Below are 18,638 nucleotides of genomic sequence, written 5' to 3'. Positions count from 1 at the left end.
GCGCTGATTTTATTTTATTTTGTTAGATTTACTGGGATGCACCACAAGCCATAAAATAAACTGGCTTTATTTTTTATCATTAATGCTGACATTAGACTTTTTACTACAACATCTGCTGCTTTGAGATGATCCTATAAGTAAAAGAAGTTTATTCTTATAGACTGTAAGTCCATTTGCCACAATAAACACAAAACAAATCAAAGACTTAAGAATCAAATTAAAAATAAAAGCGTTCATGATACTACAAGTATAAAAACGATGACATAAAGTATCATAAAGACTAAAACTACAGCAGACTAAAAAATGTAAACGTTTAAAAAGGCGACCGTACCAAAACCTCCAAAAGGGGACTGGTATCTAAAAGTGCTGTACTTTACATCGGTGAGAGTTAAAATGATTTTGTTATTTCAAGACAATAAATAAAACCATAAATAAAATGTCTCAATAAAGCAAAGAGAGTATTAACTCCTGCACCAACAAACGATCTGCTTGTGCTGCACCACCGTGGCTGTTTGAATCAAATCTTAAGGCATCATTATGGGCTACCTGCAGCTTCCTCAAGCTGGATGGCCTGTAGTTGGTCCACAGGTGGGCAGGATCCACCGCTGTGCAGTAAGTTTTGAATCGAAGAATTTTAAGATTGTCAGAACATGAATAAAACCTGCGTGCAAGCAGGCATGGGCATTTCTTTATATAAACCGCTGTCTGTGGATTTCATCATCATCATCCGCAAGTTTATCATTGATGACATGTCCAAGATATTTCACTTTGTGCCAGATATCCTGTGACACAGGGTGTCTTTTATTTTGAAAGAAAGTCCTGTGAACCTCTGGCAAATAGGGTATTTCATATTTTTGAAAACAGGCTATTTTGTATTTATAATTTATTTTATGTTGAAAAACAATCATTATTTTATATTTATGATAGAGGTAACAAAAACATTAATACAAATATTTTCTAGAGGGTTATGTGAGACTTTGTGGCTCCTATGAGACACGGAGCTGAAGGTTGCAGAGCTCTGGTGTGGACTGTAACCCAGCTGTGAACGGAAATGACCGTTAGGATCAGGACGGAACTGGGTCTGCAGGAGTCTGCAGATGCTCCCGGAACCTCCTGGCTTTTGCATTCCTCCATACTTGCTGGGACAGATGAGCTGATGCCAAGCCTCCACTCCTGGTGCGCGTCTCCTCTGGAACATCTGAGCGCAAGTTTGTGTCCATGATCTGACGCATGGAAGAAGCCCGGAGGCGTGCACGCGCTGGGGTGACGCCGCGCAGAACCTGTCAGGAGGAAAACACTCACCGGGAGTACCGTGAAAGCGCCTCCCGCGTCAAGAAGGACGTCGGTGGGGCTGACAGCCGCAGCCGGAACGCTGCCTGAACACGGCGGTGGAATTCTAGAAATGTGTCCGGTCAGCACCGACAGACCGTGGAACGCTTCTCCCCGGACTCGGCGTTCTGCCGGGCCGCTGTCATGCGCCGAAACGCGGTAGAGATCCGTGCAGCGGGGCAGCAGGAGTCACGGTCACGGTGCTCCCGCGGTCCTCCTCCCTCCATGCCCGCGCAGCTCGGGTGAAAGCAGGTCAGCGGGAGAGGATGTTCCCGCAGCCGGAGCAGCAGCGCCCCCTGCTGGCGGTTCGCCGGCTGAGTTGCGAACAGCCTGTTTATCCGTCTGGCTTCATTGTTTCTTGTGTACCTCTTTAGGCGGCTGCTCAAGGCTAAGAGCCTTTGTTTGGCAGTGTCAAGTGCTTAAGGTATGGTCTTCCGGCTGTATCTCTTAGGTACTTTCTTTCTCATTGTACCTCTTTGAGCCTCTGTCAGCTTACTCACATCCCTCCGAGTATTGTTTTCTCCCATGGTTGCTCTTATATTCAAGCATCTGAAGGATCACTGCTGCTGAAGTGTAAACCAGTTTATTGGTTTCTGTGATTGTTGTGGTAGGAATTCCCATCAATGCTTCATTCACAGTTTCCAGAAGACTTTCAGGCGGTACATCACTTAACCGTTGTAGCTGGTGTCGGGGTTGCCTGGTGTTCATTCTAGACATGATCTGGTCTTTAAGGGTCAGTTGCTGCCTCGCTCAGCGTATCTGTGGTTGTTGGGGCTGTGTACCCAATCTCAGGGTGGGAGTGTGGTACAGCCTCCTCTCTGACCTGCTGTTCTGGCTCCCCCGTGGTGTTATTTTACAATTGGACTGTACCGCTTCAATCTCAAGTTGTGATAGGAGTTGCCATTTGTGGATATTAGAAGATTGGGCTACCAGTTGTTTGGCAGTTAGCCTCCATTCATTCAACATTCTCTGCATGTAACCCCTCTGGGTGGGATTACTTGAGTACTAACATTCTGACAGAATCTTGTTCTCACATCTAGTCCATTTCTGTCTTGTGTGGTCAGTGCTTTTGTGTGGAAGGACGGAGCTGGAAGAAGCCAGGATTAGGAGAAGGCTAACACGCGCTAACAACAACATTTAGCCTTTGATGAACACAAAGTCCATGCAGGAAATGCTGCAATCTGCATCTTGGCTACACGTAAATATGTGGGAATAACATCAGACTTTATTTAGTCGGGACACGACTGGAAACACAAATCCACGTGATTGTTTGAACGGTTTCTAAGGACTGAGCGAAATTTCTGCTTTGAAAAGCTCACACACCGCCCAAAAGCTGGTGTGTGAGCTTGTGGCCCGAGCTCTGCTCGGACACACAGTTCTCCTGAGTCTGGCAGCCGCAAATCCAGTGCGGCGGGTCGGAAATCTCCCCCCCGGAGCGCACACGTAACAAAGCACCACCGCCCTGTCTGCAAACACAAAGCTATAAGTCCGGCTGCTCTGCTCACAGACACGGTTCACTAGCGCCGGTCGGTCCTGTTTGAGCTCCAAAGCTTTTTCTGAAGCGCCGCCCCGCCTATGTGTGAAATTTTGATCCGAATGAGTCTGATCGGGGCAGACTATTCCGAACGGCGTGTTTACATGACACATTTTTCTTCCGATCAGGCATTCTTTCCGATTACTTTTGTCCATGTAAACGCAGCTATTGACTCAGACAGCATCAATCAGTGGAAGTCAGTGGAAATCAAAAAGCCTGCAGCAGGTTCCAAACCCTTTGAAGGACTGGCCAAGTCAACCCAGCAGGTTTAAGCTCTGCCTCCACTGGAGTCTCCAGCACAGAAGGGAACATGCACACAGCCCCGAAGGAGAGGGGGACTGAGGGATAGGGAAGAGATTTTAGCCTATCTACTCTACAGCTATGCTGTGTTTACCCAAAATCCTGTGTCGTGTTCTAGTACACAGTTTCTGCAGAGCAGCTGTAGTTTATCTGAAATTTAACTCTGGGTGGGACTAAAAGCATGGAAGTAAGCCTAATTCTTCCCATCATCCTTTTGTTTACACTCTCTCAGCTAGTTTACAGTCCCTCACAAGCTAACATTAGTGGTGCAACAAAAAATATGAGCAATATCGTAGCTATCCAGCCGTCCAGTTCTGATCAAGATTCCAGCCCAGACGAGGAAAACAAAGACGTTCATGGATCTGTTGGTCTGCAGGTGGATCCATCAGAATGGAGCAGAGCAGGGAACTTGTAGCCCACTCAGCGTATTCTCTGTGTCACAAATAAGATCATATTAAAACAGCATTTTTTTTTTTTTTTTTGTCTGCTCTGATTCACAACAATCTGAATAAAGAAATATGCAGACATACAATTTTTACCTCAATTTTCTTTATATATGTCCTCCATCATCAGAAAAACAACAAGGTAAAAACAGCAAAAACACAAATTTTACTGGAGTGGGTCTTTAAGTACAGTATTGTAATTTTGAATTTTAAATGAACATTACCCAGGAATGTTAAAGTCTCGTACGTAATTTAGCCAACCTGTGGGGTCCAGGTAGAATATGGTTGCCCCCCTCGCTCATGCCTCTTTCTATCCGGTGTAGGTGCAATATCCGTTCGGCCTACAACAACCGTTCGGGGTCCTTTGACTAGTGCTGACTTCACATAATGTGATTGGCTGTCCGTTGGTCCGATTACGTGTCAGATAGTGATTGGTCTGGACAAATTATGATACTACCATAGAAGAAGATATTATGAAGTCCATTGTAAACAAACAGAGCTCCAACATAGAGCAAGATCATATTCTAAATGTGCTTTTAAAACTGTTACGATTATTATTAAGTCCATTTGCAGCCGAACGGACTACGGTCCGAGCCCTTCTCCGGACCGAACACTATAACAAAGCAACTTACCCACCTGTGAACACAAAGCTACGAGACTCCAGCTGCTCTGATCAGAGACACGGTTCACTTGTGTGGAACAGCAGATCTTTTTACAAAGTGGGTTGTGGCAAAATCTCTCTATAAACATCACAAAGAATAATGTCAGACACAACTTATGAGGGAAAAGAACTTTAGGTTATAAAAGGAAACGTAAAATCAAAGAATATAGAGCCCGAACAGATCTCAACGCTTCATAGTTTGTCCAAGTGGGGCTACCGTAGTGTGACTCGAAGGACCCTGAAAAGGGGGGTATTCCAGGAAGCATGTTTAAACTAGCCTGACTTTAAGCCTGAACTCTGGCTGAAATCCGCCTGAACTTGCTTACTCTGGGTATGTCGGTTCCAAAAGACCGGATATGAGTCAGCGTAATTACGCTCGACGTGGTAACCCTGGGTTAATGCACGTGCACGGCAAGTACATAAAGACATTCTCAATGGATCGCCGGTTTCCGGAGTCACCATGGAAACGCGTGGAGAAAAAAAGAGAGTGCTATACTTCAGTGAGACGGAGTCGGAAATTTTAATGACGGCGTATGAAGATTATACGTCCATCAAAAAAGTAATACGGCTGCATCATCAAAAGAAAGAGTTTCTGCTTGTAGTAGAAGAACAGACAAAGTAAACGCAAGAGTTTCTGATCTTGTTTCCTTTTTCCTTGTGACGCATATATATATATAACTTATCCAATTTTGCCACCTTAAATGAATTACTTCAATTGGTAACAAGTAATTGAGATAAATTTATTCAACCTAATTTCTTACATCTATAAAACTCAGTAATTGTTTATACAACTCAAATTTACATATTTATTTAATTAAATGTCATATTACTCCAATTCAAGTAATTTTCTTTCCATCTTAATGAATTACAATTTTTGAACTTGTGTCTAAATTTGAGCCGGCAGATAAAGGATGTCTCAATATGCAATCACGTGTATTCATTCACCTAAGACTTTTCCAACCTTGTTATTACACTAAAAGACTATAGGGGTGCTGTATAAACTCATCATCCTCTCCTTCCCTCCCTCTCACTCATGGTGCAAAAGCTTAAGCAAAGTAGGACAAAATAACTCAGCAAAACATGGCAAAACACAGTAAAACAGCCAAACAACTAAACACATTTGGTCAAAAACCCACACTTAAACCCAAATCCGTCCTGACAGGCAAAGGGAATGGTATCCTACAATCCCTTGCGGTGCTGCTCTAACAGAACCACCAAAGTTACACCTACTTAATTGAATTCATTTGAATGAAAGTAAAATAACTGTCTAACTACGTGTTATTTTTAAGACTACTTAACTAAAAACCATTGATTTATCTTAACTAAAGCAAATAATTAAGTTAGATTAATGTAAAAAGTTTATCTTTCCAACATCCATTCGTGGTCTTATCACCCTCTCACGGTGGAAAAAGTACTGAGCTTCTTCGTCCATTAAATCATCTTCAAATGGACATGCCATGCTGCTTCACCTCTCTGAAAACAAACTAACCTTCAACTAAACCTGCTCCAGACCAGGTTATGTTCAGAGCATGAGTTGCAATGGGAACTAAGCATACCCTGAAACATACCTCTGTTTTGGGAACCAAAAGCGGTGGTTGTACACTTCTTTAGCCTCAAACTTACCGTGGTAATTAGCATAACCTGCTTTCTGGAATACCCCCCGGTAGTTGAAGGCTGAACGGTTATTGGACTTATACCGGCCTTGGTTGAAGTAAACATTTGGATTTGAAGTGGAGCCACGTGGGTTTTGTTCAGTCATAAATCAACTGTAATGTTTTTTTGTTTGTTTTCCTTCATGTTATTTATTGTTGAGTGTATCTAAATGTTGGTAAGACAGAGTGAATAGCTTGACAGGAAAAAAAAAAACACCAAAGACCCCAGCTGGTTCTTCGCATTAACACAAGTTACATTTGTTTTAGTATGATATTTATGTGTAAATGTAATATTCATAGAAATAAATGGAAAAACAGTGTTACAGATTCAAATAACAGCTTTTTTTCATGGTTTTTCCAAAGCAAAGGAGGTTTTTAAATATTCATGAGGAATGCTGGGGGGTATTCCAGGAAGCATGTTTAAACTAGCCTGACTTTAAGCCTGAACTCTGGCTGAAATCCGCCTGAACTTGCTTACTCTGGGTATGTCGGTTCCAAAAGACCGGATATGAGTCAGCGTAATTACGCTCGACGTGGTAACCCTGGGTTAATGCACGTGCACGGCAAGTACATAAAGACATTCTCAATGGATCGCCGGTTTCCGGAGTCACCATGGAAACGCGTGGAGAAAAAAAGAGAGTGCTATACTTCAGTGAGACGGAGTCGGAATTTTTAATGACGGCGTATGAAGATTATACGTCCATCAAAAAAGTAATACGGCTGCATCATCAAAAGAAAGAGTTTCTGCTTGTAGTAGAAGAACAGACAAAGTAAACGCAAGAGTTTCTGATCTTGTTTCCATTTTCCTTGTGACGCATATATATATATAACTTATCCAATTTTGCCACCTTAAATGAATTACTTCAATTGGTAACAAGTAATTGAGATAAATTTATTCAACCTAATTTCTTACATCTATAAAACTCAGTAATTGTTTATACAACTCAAATTTACATATTTATTTAATTAAATGTCATATTACTCCAATTCAAGTAATTTTCTTTCCATCTTAATGAATTACAATTTTTGAACTTGTGTCTAAATTTGAGCCGGCAGATAAAGGATGTCTCAATATGCAATCACGTGTATTCATTCACCTAAGACTTTTCCAACCTTGTTATTACACTAAAAGACTATAGGGGTGCTGTATAAACTCATCATCCTCTCCTTCCCTCCCTCTCACTCATGGTGCAAAAGCTTAAGCAAAGTAGGACAAAATAACTCAGCAAAACATGGCAAAACACAGTAAAACAGCCAAACAACTAAACACATTTGGTCAAAAACCCACACTTAAACCCAAATCCGTCCTGACAGGCAAAGGGAATGGTATCCTACAATCCCTTGCGGTGCTGCTCTAACAGAACCACCAAAGTTACACCTACTTAATTGAATTCATTTGAATGAAAGTAAAATAACTGTCTAACTACGTGTTATTTTTAAGACTACTTAACTAAAAACCATTGATTTATCTTAACTAAAGCAAATAATTAAGTTAGATTAATGTAAAAAGTTTATCTTTCCAACATCCATTCGTGGTCTTATCACCCTCTCACGGTGGAAAAAGTACTGAGCTTCTTCGTCCATTAAATCATCTTCAAATGGACATGCCATGCTGCTTCACCTCTCTGAAAACAAACTAACCTTCAACTAAACCTGCTCCAGACCAGGTTATGTTCAGAGCATGAGTTGCAATGGGAACTAAGCATACCCTGAAACATACCTCTGTTTTGGGAACCAAAAGCGGTGGTTGTACACTTCTTTAGCCTCAAACTTACCGTGGTAATTAGCATAACCTGCTTTCTGGAATACCCCCCGGTAGTTGAAGGCTGAACGGTTATTGGACTTATACCGGCCTTGGTTGAAGTAAACATTTGGATTTGAAGTGGAGCCACGTGGGTTTTGTTCAGTCATAAATCAACTGTAATGTTTTTTTGTTTGTTTTCCTTCATGTTATTTATTGTTGAGTGTATCTAAATGTTGGTAAGACAGAGTGAATAGCTTGACAGGAAAAAAAAAAACACCAAAGACCCCAGCTGGTTCTTCGCATTAACACAAGTTACATTTGTTTTAGTATGATATTTATGTGTAAATGTAATATTCATAGAAATAAATGGAAAAACAGTGTTACAGATTCAAATAACAGCTTTTTTTCATGGTTTTTCCAAAGCAAAGGAGGTTTTTAAATATTCATGAGGAATGCTGGGGGGTATTCCAGGAAGCATGTTTAAACTAGCCTGACTTTAAGCCTGAACTCTGGCTGAAATCCGCCTGAACTTGCTTACTCTGGGTATGTCGGTTCCAAAAGACCGGATATGAGTCAGCGTAATTACGCTCGACGTGGTAACCCTGGGTTAATGCACGTGCACGGCAAGTACATAAAGACATTCTCAATGGATCGCCGGTTTCCGGAGTCACCATGGAAACGCGTGGAGAAAAAAAGAGAGTGCTATACTTCAGTGAGACGGAGTCGGAAATTTTAATGACGGCGTATGAAGATTATACGTCCATCAAAAAAGTAATACGGCTGCATCATCAAAAGAAAGAGTTTCTGCTTGTAGTAGAAGAACAGACAAAGTAAACGCAAGAGTTTCTGATCTTGTTTCCATTTTCCTTGTGACGCATATATATATATAACTTATCCAATTTTGCCACCTTAAATGAATTACTTCAATTGGTAACAAGTAATTGAGATAAATTTATTCAACCTAATTTCTTACATCTATAAAACTCAGTAATTGTTTATACAACTCAAATTTACATATTTATTTAATTAAATGTCATATTACTCCAATTCAAGTAATTTTCTTTCCATCTTAATGAATTACAATTTTTGAACTTGTGTCTAAATTTGAGCCGGCAGATAAAGGATGTCTCAATATGCAATCACGTGTATTCATTCACCTAAGACTTTTCCAACCTTGTTATTACACTAAAAGACTATAGGGGTGCTGTATAAACTCATCATCCTCTCCTTCCCTCCCTCTCACTCATGGTGCAAAAGCTTAAGCAAAGTAGGACAAAATAACTCAGCAAAACATGGCAAAACACAGTAAAACAGCCAAACAACTAAACACATTTGGTCAAAAACCCACACTTAAACCCAAATCCGTCCTGACAGGCAAAGGGAATGGTATCCTACAATCCCTTGCGGTGCTGCTCTAACAGAACCACCAAAGTTACACCTACTTAATTGAATTCATTTGAATGAAAGTAAAATAACTGTCTAACTACGTGTTATTTTTAAGACTACTTAACTAAAAACCATTGATTTATCTTAACTAAAGCAAATAATTAAGTTAGATTAATGTAAAAAGTTTATCTTTCCAACATCCATTCGTGGTCTTATCACCCTCTCACGGTGGAAAAAGTACTGAGCTTCTTCGTCCATTAAATCATCTTCAAATGGACATGCCATGCTGCTTCACCTCTCTGAAAACAAACTAACCTTCAACTAAACCTGCTCCAGACCAGGTTATGTTCAGAGCATGAGTTGCAATGGGAACTAAGCATACCCTGAAACATACCTCTGTTTTGGGAACCAAAAGCGGTGGTTGTACACTTCTTTAGCCTCAAACTTACCGTGGTAATTAGCATAACCTGCTTTCTGGAATACCCCCCGGTAGTTGAAGGCTGAACGGTTATTGGACTTATACCGGCCTTGGTTGAAGTAAACATTTGGATTTGAAGTGGAGCCACGTGGGTTTTGTTCAGTCATAAATCAACTGTAATGTTTTTTTGTTTGTTTTCCTTCATGTTATTTATTGTTGAGTGTATCTAAATGTTGGTAAGACAGAGTGAATAGCTTGACAGGAAAAAAAAAAACACCAAAGACCCCAGCTGGTTCTTCGCATTAACACAAGTTACATTTGTTTTAGTATGATATTTATGTGTAAATGTAATATTCATAGAAATAAATGGAAAAACAGTGTTACAGATTCAAATAACAGCTTTTTTTCATGGTTTTTCCAAAGCAAAGGAGGTTTTTAAATATTCATGAGGAATGCTGGGGGGTATTCCAGGAAGCATGTTTAAACTAGCCTGACTTTAAGCCTGAACTCTGGCTGAAATCCGCCTGAACTTGCTTACTCTGGGTATGTCGGTTCCAAAAGACCGGATATGAGTCAGCGTAATTACGCTCGACGTGGTAACCCTGGGTTAATGCACGTGCACGGCAAGTACATAAAGACATTCTCAATGGATCGCCGGTTTCCGGAGTCACCATGGAAACGCGTGGAGAAAAAAAGAGAGTGCTATACTTCAGTGAGACGGAGTCTGAAATTTTAATGACGGCGTATGAAGATTATACGTCCATCAAAAAAGTAATACGGCTGCATCATCAAAAGAAAGAGTTTCTGCTTGTAGTAGAAGAACAGACAAAGTAAACGCAAGAGTTTCTGATCTTGTTTCCATTTTCCTTGTGACGCATATATATATATAACTTATCCAATTTTGCCACCTTAAATGAATTACTTCAATTGGTAACAAGTAATTGAGATAAATTTATTCAACCTAATTTCTTACATCTATAAAACTCAGTAATTGTTTATACAACTCAAATTTACATATTTATTTAATTAAATGTCATATTACTCCAATTCAAGTAATTTTCTTTCCATCTTAATGAATTACAATTTTTGAACTTGTGTCTAAATTTGAGCCGGCAGATAAAGGATGTCTCAATATGCAATCACGTGTATTCATTCACCTAAGACTTTTCCAACCTTGTTATTACACTAAAAGACTATAGGGGTGCTGTATAAACTCATCATCCTCTCCTTCCCTCCCTCTCACTCATGGTGCAAAAGCTTAAGCAAAGTAGGACAAAATAACTCAGCAAAACATGGCAAAACACAGTAAAACAGCCAAACAACTAAACACATTTGGTCAAAAACCCACACTTAAACCCAAATCCGTCCTGACAGGCAAAGGGAATGGTATCCTACAATCCCTTGCGGTGCTGCTCTAACAGAACCACCAAAGTTACACCTACTTAATTGAATTCATTTGAATGAAAGTAAAATAACTGTCTAACTACGTGTTATTTTTAAGACTACTTAACTAAAAACCATTGATTTATCTTAACTAAAGCAAATAATTAAGTTAGATTAATGTAAAAAGTTTATCTTTCCAACATCCATTCGTGGTCTTATCACCCTCTCACGGTGGAAAAAGTACTGAGCTTCTTCGTCCATTAAATCATCTTCAAATGGACATGCCATGCTGCTTCACCTCTCTGAAAACAAACTAACCTTCAACTAAACCTGCTCCAGACCAGGTTATGTTCAGAGCATGAGTTGCAATGGGAACTAAGCATACCCTGAAACATACCTCTGTTTTGGGAACCAAAAGTGTACACTTCTTTAGCCTCAAACTTACCGTGGTAATTAGCATAACCTGCTTTCTGGAATACCCCCCGGTAGTTGAAGGCTGAACGGTTATTGGACTTATACCGGCCTTGGTTGAAGTAAACATTTGGATTTGAAGTGGAGCCACGTGGGTTTTGTTCAGTCATAAATCAACTGTAATGTTTTTTTGTTTGTTTTCCTTCATGTTATTTATTGTTGAGTGTATCTAAATGTTGGTAAGACAGAGTGAATAGCTTGACAGGAAAAAAAAAAACACCAAAGACCCCAGCTGGTTCTTCGCATTAACACAAGTTACATTTGTTTTAGTATGATATTTATGTGTAAATGTAATATTCATAGAAATAAATGGAAAAACAGTGTTACAGATTCAAATAACAGCTTTTTTTCATGGTTTTTCCAAAGCAAAGGAGGTTTTTAAATATTCATGAGGAATGCTGGGGGGTATTCCAGGAAGCATGTTTAAACTAGCCTGACTTTAAGCCTGAACTCTGGCTGAAATCCGCCTGAACTTGCTTACTCTGGGTATGTCGGTTCCAAAAGACCGGATATGAGTTAGCGTAATTACGTTCGACTTGGTAACCCTGGGTTAATGCACCTGCATGTCAAGTACATAAAGACATTCTCAATGGATCGCCGATTTCTGGCGTCACCATGGAAACGCGTGGAAAAAAAGAAAGCGCTTCAGTGAAACGGAGTCTGAGGTTTTAATGACGGCGTATGAAGATTATACGTCCATCAAAAAAGTAATATGGCTGCATCATCAGAAGAAAGAGTTTCTGCTTGTAGTAGAGGAACAGACAAAGTAAACGCAAGAGTTTCTGATCTTATTTCCATTTTCCTTGTGACGCATGTATATATATATATATAACTTATCCAATTTTGCCACCTTAAATGAATTACTTCTATTGGTAACAAATAATTGAGTAAAATTTAATAAACCTAATTTCTTACGTCTATAAAACTCAATAATTGATAATACAACTCAAATTTATGTATTTATCTAACTAAATGTCATATTACTCCAATTCAATTAATGTTTTTTTCCATCTTAATTAATTATATTTCTTGATCTCTCATATGTCTAAGTATGAGCAGGCAGATATGCTCATTTTTATTACAATAAAAAGGACGGGAGAAAAATGCTCATTAAGCACAAATTCATTAAAGTATTTTCCATCATTTTCATTAGAATAAGTACCTGTAGGGGTGCTATTTGAACTCATCATCCTCTCCTTCACTTTTACTCATGGTGCAGAGACATAAGCACAGTAGGACTAAACAACTCAGCAAAACATTGCACAACACAGTAAAACAGCTAAACAACTAAACACATTGGTCACAAAGCCACACTTAAACCAAAATCCGTCCAGTCAGTCAAAGGAAATGGTATCCCACAATCCTTTGCGGTGCCGATCTAACAGCAGGACCAACTTTACACCTACTTAATTGAATTAATTTGAATGAAAGTAAAATAACTGTCTGAAAAGTATGTTATGTTCAGAGCATTAGTTGCTATGGCAACTTGACCTACCCTGAAACATACCTCCATTTCTGGAACCGACTTCCTTAGCCTCAAACTTACCGTGGGAGCTAGCATAACCTGCTTTCTGGAATACCCCCCTGATCTCTGGAACACAAATGATCTAAAACTGTAGATTAAACTATAACCAAAAAAAGTTGAAGATGAGCCCAGCTGTGTTTTTACTCGTCATGTTGGTTGTGTGGGCAGAGAAAAGTCTAATCACATAGCAGCTCTTTCCTCAACAACACAAGGAAAACAAACTCCGCTTCTCTTCCAACAGCAGATGTTTGTGTTCCCTGGGGTGGGCGTGGTCTCAGCGCCAGCGAGCGTTCGCGCAAACAAACGTCATTGTTCACCCACGCGGCGCGCGCGCGCTGTCACAGCGGCGGCTGCAGGTTTCCCACCGGCCGCCAGGTGACCTCGTGCGCAGCTCTGTCTATGGTGTGCACGGGACCCCCGCCGCTGTCCTGTGAGCGCGCGCACGTGTGTCTTTCACGCCCCTCCGTGAGCAGCAGTAGGGTGGAACCGTCAAAGGAGACGCTCGCGGATGACCGGGAATGATCGGAAATGTCCCCCGCCGGCGGACTGGACCGCAACCCGACCGTGAGGGGAGCCGCTCTCCGCCGCTGAGGTACGCTCCCCGCACGTGTGGCCGCGTGTGTCTGCCGATGCGTGAAGGATGCGGATGTGGAAGGAGATCATTTGGAATGTCTTTAACCTTCGCCTTGCGCGCGTGCGTGAGCGCACATCCTCTCGGCAGACACTAGGAGTGTTCACCCGATCATCTCTTCACAGATCTCAGTAAACGTCTTCAGACTAGATCAGAGGGAGAACTGCCTTCAGAACCTCTGAGTTTCTGGTCCAGTAGTAGACCTGGACCGCCGGGGCTTGACGGGTCTGAGGCTCTATGAGAGCCATGGATCTGTGATTAGAGCATTCACCAGCCATTCCTCCAGGAAACAAACAGGTCTGATGGTTCTGTTGGACCGGGTTTGTCAGCTGTGGGCTCCTGTGCCTCCACAGAAACCTGACCATGGCGTCAGGAGCTGCAGTCATGTTTTTGTTCTTCAGCCTCTGGCGCTCCTTTTCCTGGATGGGTGTAATCCCTCATTAATCTGCCCTTGCCTGCATGTCTTTGTCGGGGTCTAATCCCTCTCTGATTAAAACCCCCCATCACCACATCCTTCATTAGTTGATTAGTTGACTTGCACATCTCCAGACTACAACGAGGCAGATCGGAGCATGTGGCTCACTGCTGGATGGACGTCTGCTGGCCGCATGCTCACTGATTGATGTAGAACAATTCTTTTTTTCTGAGGTTCTGAGCATGTTTGGGTCCAATCTGTGTTTTAGCTTTCAATCCAAAGAGTGTTTGGTTTTTACCCAGGCTCCAGGTTCTATCAGGCCCGAGATGTTCTGCCAGAAACACCACAAGACCACAGGATTTTCCTCTTCAGCCACGGCTGTGGTCGTCTCTGTGGAGTCGAGCAGCATGAAGTGCAGCCTCCTCTATGTCTTTTCCACCCCAGCTTTGGGGCCTCATTTATAAACGTTGCGTACGCACAAAAGAAGGCGTACGCCACTCTCTACGCAATAGTTGAGATTTATAAAAAGCAAACTTGACGGGAAAATGTGCGGTCCTTCACGCAAGCTCTGACCCAGGCGTACGCACATAAACAGGTGAAATGAGAAACGGCGACACCGTCGGCAGATGGAAGAAACACGTGAAAGTGAAAATGACAATACTGCCTCTCATAAATAACATGAAGACTTCACAAAGCAAGTCTTACAATTAACAGCCTACATGAACACCCGTTTGATCGATCAGCAGTGAAACAAACAAAATAAATCAAACGAAAATTACAACAGAAACTTAAATGAACACATATTTGCAAAAAGAAAAGTGAAATATGTTCTGCAATATTGGCATGTAGTGCAATTCATCCTCCTAAATAATATAGTTAACAGAACGAAATAATGTACAAAACTGATATTCTCGTCAATGTGTCCGTCTGGTGGAGCAGATATAGTCAAAGTCAGCTTTATTGTCAAATATGCTGCATCCGTAAGACATACAGCACAGATGAAATTGCTTTCCTCCCACCCCACAGTGCAAGCAGCATGTACAATAATAAATAAACGACTTACGACTTAAAATACATTCTTTTAAAAACAATAAATCCTTGAAACCCAAAAAGGTAAAGTAAAAAAAAAAGCCAAAAAACACTGAAGGTAGGGGAGAGAGGAGCCGCTGCGTGTGCACGCGCCGCCAGATGCGTGCGAATCAGACAGACGGACGGACGTATTAATTGTCCACTGGGGAAAGTTGTTTTCATATTAAAACATTTCTTCATAAGCTACGGAATTATGGTATTCATGCATATGCCTTTAGTATGTTTTATTTTTGATAAAACAATGTATGACGTATGTCTCAACCATTCAGAAAGCAACAAGAAATTACATTTGCGCCGAACAATTTCCCATTTCCACGTCGATTATTACCGACATCTGTAGCTTGTCAGATGTAATTAAATGGAGGGAAATAAAATGCCCCATCACAATGCGTAATGACGCGCAATAGCTGATGTTGTGCTCTTGGAAAATGTGGCAAAAGAAAGAATTCGGAGTGAACGCATTTTTAGACAGTAAGAAGACATGCTGGCAAACGAGGACGAGTGTCTTATGAGCCGGTTCCGACTTCTTCGAGCCGTCCCTTTGGACCTCTGCGGGCTTTTGGGGGGGGTGTCACCCGGTGAATCTGGCGCGTCGGTGTCTCCCTCCGCCTCAGTCACCACTCCCCTTAAGGGATTCCCCAATTATTGCCGCCAGTCTCTCAAGAGGGGTCAGCTCCGGTGTGTCCCCCCCCCCCCCCCCCCCCCCCCCCCGTGGCAGACACACTCTGCCGATGCAGCGCCAGACGCTTTTTTGCCGCGACTTTGATGTCCGACCATTTCTTTTTTACTTCGGCCACGGTCCGAGGTTGTTAGGCTACAGCATTTTCACGTGCCTTTTTGGCATTAGTAATGCCCACACTTTGCCCTCCAGACAACACTTTTCTCCTCTTTTCCACCTCGTCAACTATAACTTCTACTTCACGTTGAGTGAAGATACGTCTTTTTGATTTCCTCTCGGTGTGTGCCATGGTTTCGCAATCAATGAATATTCATTTGTGGGCGTTTCACGGACTATTTATGGGCAACTATGGGCGTGTCATGAAGCCGCAAATGCTGCGCAGCATTTAGAATTGGTTGTGATTTATAAAAGGAAAGATGCGTAGGATGTGCGTGCGCACGGTTTAATAAATCCGAATATTTCTGTGCGTACGCACGTCCTACTTCTGACGCAAATCCTACGCAAAGCTTTATAAATGAGGCCCTTGGTGTTTTCAGTCCAGATGAGGTTCTGGGAGACAGAGCGACCCAAGAAGAGTTGACCCTCTCCCCCCTTTATCGCAGAAGACGTTCCTTCTGCACTGGGGGGGCAGCACAGGAGGGCAGTCAGTGTGCAGGGGCCTCATTTATAAAACTTTGCGTAGGATTTGCGTCAGAAGTGGCGTACGGATGAAACATAGGACGTGCGTACGCACACAAATATTCGGAGTTATAAAACCGTGCGCACGCACATCCTACGCATCTTTCCCTTTATAAATCACAACCGATTCTAAATGCAGCGCAGCTTTTGCGGCTACATGACACGCCCATAGTTGCCCATAAATAGTCCGTGAAACGCCCACAAATTAATATTCATGGCTTGCTAAATCATGGCAAACACAGAGGGGAAATCAAAAAACGTAACTTCACTCAATGTGAAGTAGAAGTTATCGTTGGCGAGATGGAAAAGAGGAGAAAAGTGTTGTTTGGAGGGCACAGTGTGAGCATCACTAATGCCAAAAAGGCACGTGAGTGGCAGACGGTGGCAGACGCCGTAAATGCTGCAGCCTCACAACCTCGGACCGTGGTTAAATAAAAAAGAAATGAAAGAAATGATCGGACATCAAAGTCGAGGCAAAAAAAACGTCTAGCGCTGCATCGGCAGAGTGTGTCCGCCACGTGGGGGGGTGGGGGTGGGGGGACCGGAGCTGACCCCCCTTGATGAGAAACTGACCGCTATTATTGGGGAGTCCCTATTAAGTCCCCCTTATCGGCGTCTTCCTCCGCCTCAGTCACCTGACTGAGACGGAGGGGACGCCGACGCGCCAGGGTCAGGCTGACACAGGTAAGAGAAATAATTCAAATGAATGCAGTCAAGTCCCATGTATGCAGGCTACACAATTACAGATTATTAATATAGAACAATTTTATTTTAGTTGCTGGGTGTTCCAGCGGGGCCAGTGGTTACGATGCTGCAGCTGAGCAGCCGTCTGGACCCAGCGTCTCCACGGCACGCGGCTCTCAACCCTCAAGCAGTGGACGCGTCCTCACCGATGCAGTCCTTGAAATGCAGAGGGAAGTCAGTAGTTCAATCAGAGAGGTGGCCAAGGAGTTGGGCGAAATCAAGATCGCCCTGACTGAAATAAACTGCACGATGAGGGAATTCTTAAATAAATAATATTTTCCACACCTCTTTTTCTTTACAAGCGACGCATCACTTCCAAACGCTGGCGCACAGCAGCAGCAAATGGCTCAAATGCGTGGGGATGGGGTTCAGGGTCGGGGCCAACACAGCAATCAGCGCCAGGGGGTAGAGGCACGTTTTTAAGCTGTGCCACATTGTGTAGCACAGCACATCCCAGCACGATGTGGCACACACTGTCACTTTCACGTGTTTCTTCCATCTGCCGACGGTGTCGCCGTTTCTCATTTCACCCGTTTTGTGCGTACGCCTGGGTCAGAGCTTGCGTGGAGGACCGCACATTTTCCCGTCAAGTTTGCTTTTTATAAATCTCAACTATTGCGTAGAGAGTGGCGTACGCCTTCTTTTGTGCGTACGCAACGTTTATAAATGAGGCCCCAGGTGTTTTTACAGCTTCTGGTCTGTTGGTGGAAGTCTTTAGACCAGGTCATGAGCTGCGTTTCCATGGACAAAAGTATTTGGAATGAACGCCTGATCTGAACAAAAATGCGTCATGTAAACACGATCAGACTCATTCGGATCAAAATGTCTTTCCGATTGAGATAGGTGGGTTATTCCGATTGTTGATCCGATCGTGGTGCATAGAAACAGTTTATTCCGATTTTGGGTCATTACTGCGCTGGTTTTACGTCACGCCTAGACGGTGTAGCGCTCCAGAGAAGACTTTGAAGTGCAAACAGGACCGGCCCCTGCTCCACCCGTGCGTGGCATAAGCAGTGCAGCCGGACTCGTAGCTTCGTGTTTGTGGTGTTTTGTTACGGTGTGCACTCAGGAGGCTTTGGCCCGGCCGCTCTGCGTGAGCGAGCAAAAACCGTGTCTCTCGAGAGGACCGTGTCTCTGAGCAGAGGAGGTGAGGTTTGTGAGCTAACGGAGGCGGCTTTTCAAAGCAGAAATGCCACGCAGTCCTGAGAAACTGTGTAAACAATCACGTGAATTCATGTTTCCAATCGTGTCCAGAAAAAAATAAATGCCGATGTTATTCCCACATATTTACGTTCAGTCAAGATGCAGATGGCAACATTGCCCGCATGGATTTTAACTGCAACCACGGCTAAATGTTGTCGTTGGCACATGTTAGCCTAACTCTAATCCTTCTTCCGTCTCCGTTCTTCCACAAAAAAAAAACATGGATTAAAAAAAAAAGAGCGAACAAGCAGTTATTAATAATCATAATATGCCGCAGCTTGTTTGTACGGAACTCAATATTTCTTCTTCTACGGTGCTTTCCGGTATTTTAGAGAGTTCTGTGCGTGTCCAAA

At 42.5% G+C, this 18,638-nt stretch overlaps 2 protein-coding genes across 9 annotated transcripts in view; one reads left to right on the top strand and one right to left on the bottom strand.

The window, feature by feature from the left end:
* Window positions 1–2,333, bottom strand: part of LOC101167294 (thyroid hormone receptor alpha) — a 166,322-nt gene extending 163,989 nt beyond the window's left edge. For 5 of the 8 annotated variants that reach the window (XR_013657635.1, XM_078951110.1, XM_078951109.1 and 2 more), the window contains exon 1: window positions 1,303–2,333. The gene's annotated coding sequence lies outside the window, so the exon portion shown is untranslated. The remainder of the gene's footprint in view (window positions 1–1,302) is intronic. The other 3 variants (XM_078951113.1, XM_078951114.1, XM_023957804.2) reach the window with 1 other exon arrangement.
* Window positions 2,334–13,156: 10,823 nt separating this feature from the next.
* Window positions 13,157–18,638, top strand: part of LOC101167795 (protein TANC2) — a 50,818-nt gene continuing 45,336 nt past the window's right edge. The window contains exon 1 of the mRNA XM_023957812.2: window positions 13,157–13,438. The gene's annotated coding sequence lies outside the window, so the exon portion shown is untranslated. The remainder of the gene's footprint in view (window positions 13,439–18,638) is intronic.

Source organism: Oryzias latipes, chromosome 8 (genome assembly GCF_053564925.1).
Source record: "Oryzias latipes strain Hd-rR chromosome 8, Olatipes_Hd-rR_3.1".
Lineage (NCBI taxonomy): Eukaryota > Metazoa > Chordata > Actinopteri > Beloniformes > Adrianichthyidae > Oryzias > Oryzias latipes.
The sequence above is the reverse complement of the archived record's forward strand: the minus strand, read 5'-3'. Positions and strand labels throughout refer to the sequence as shown.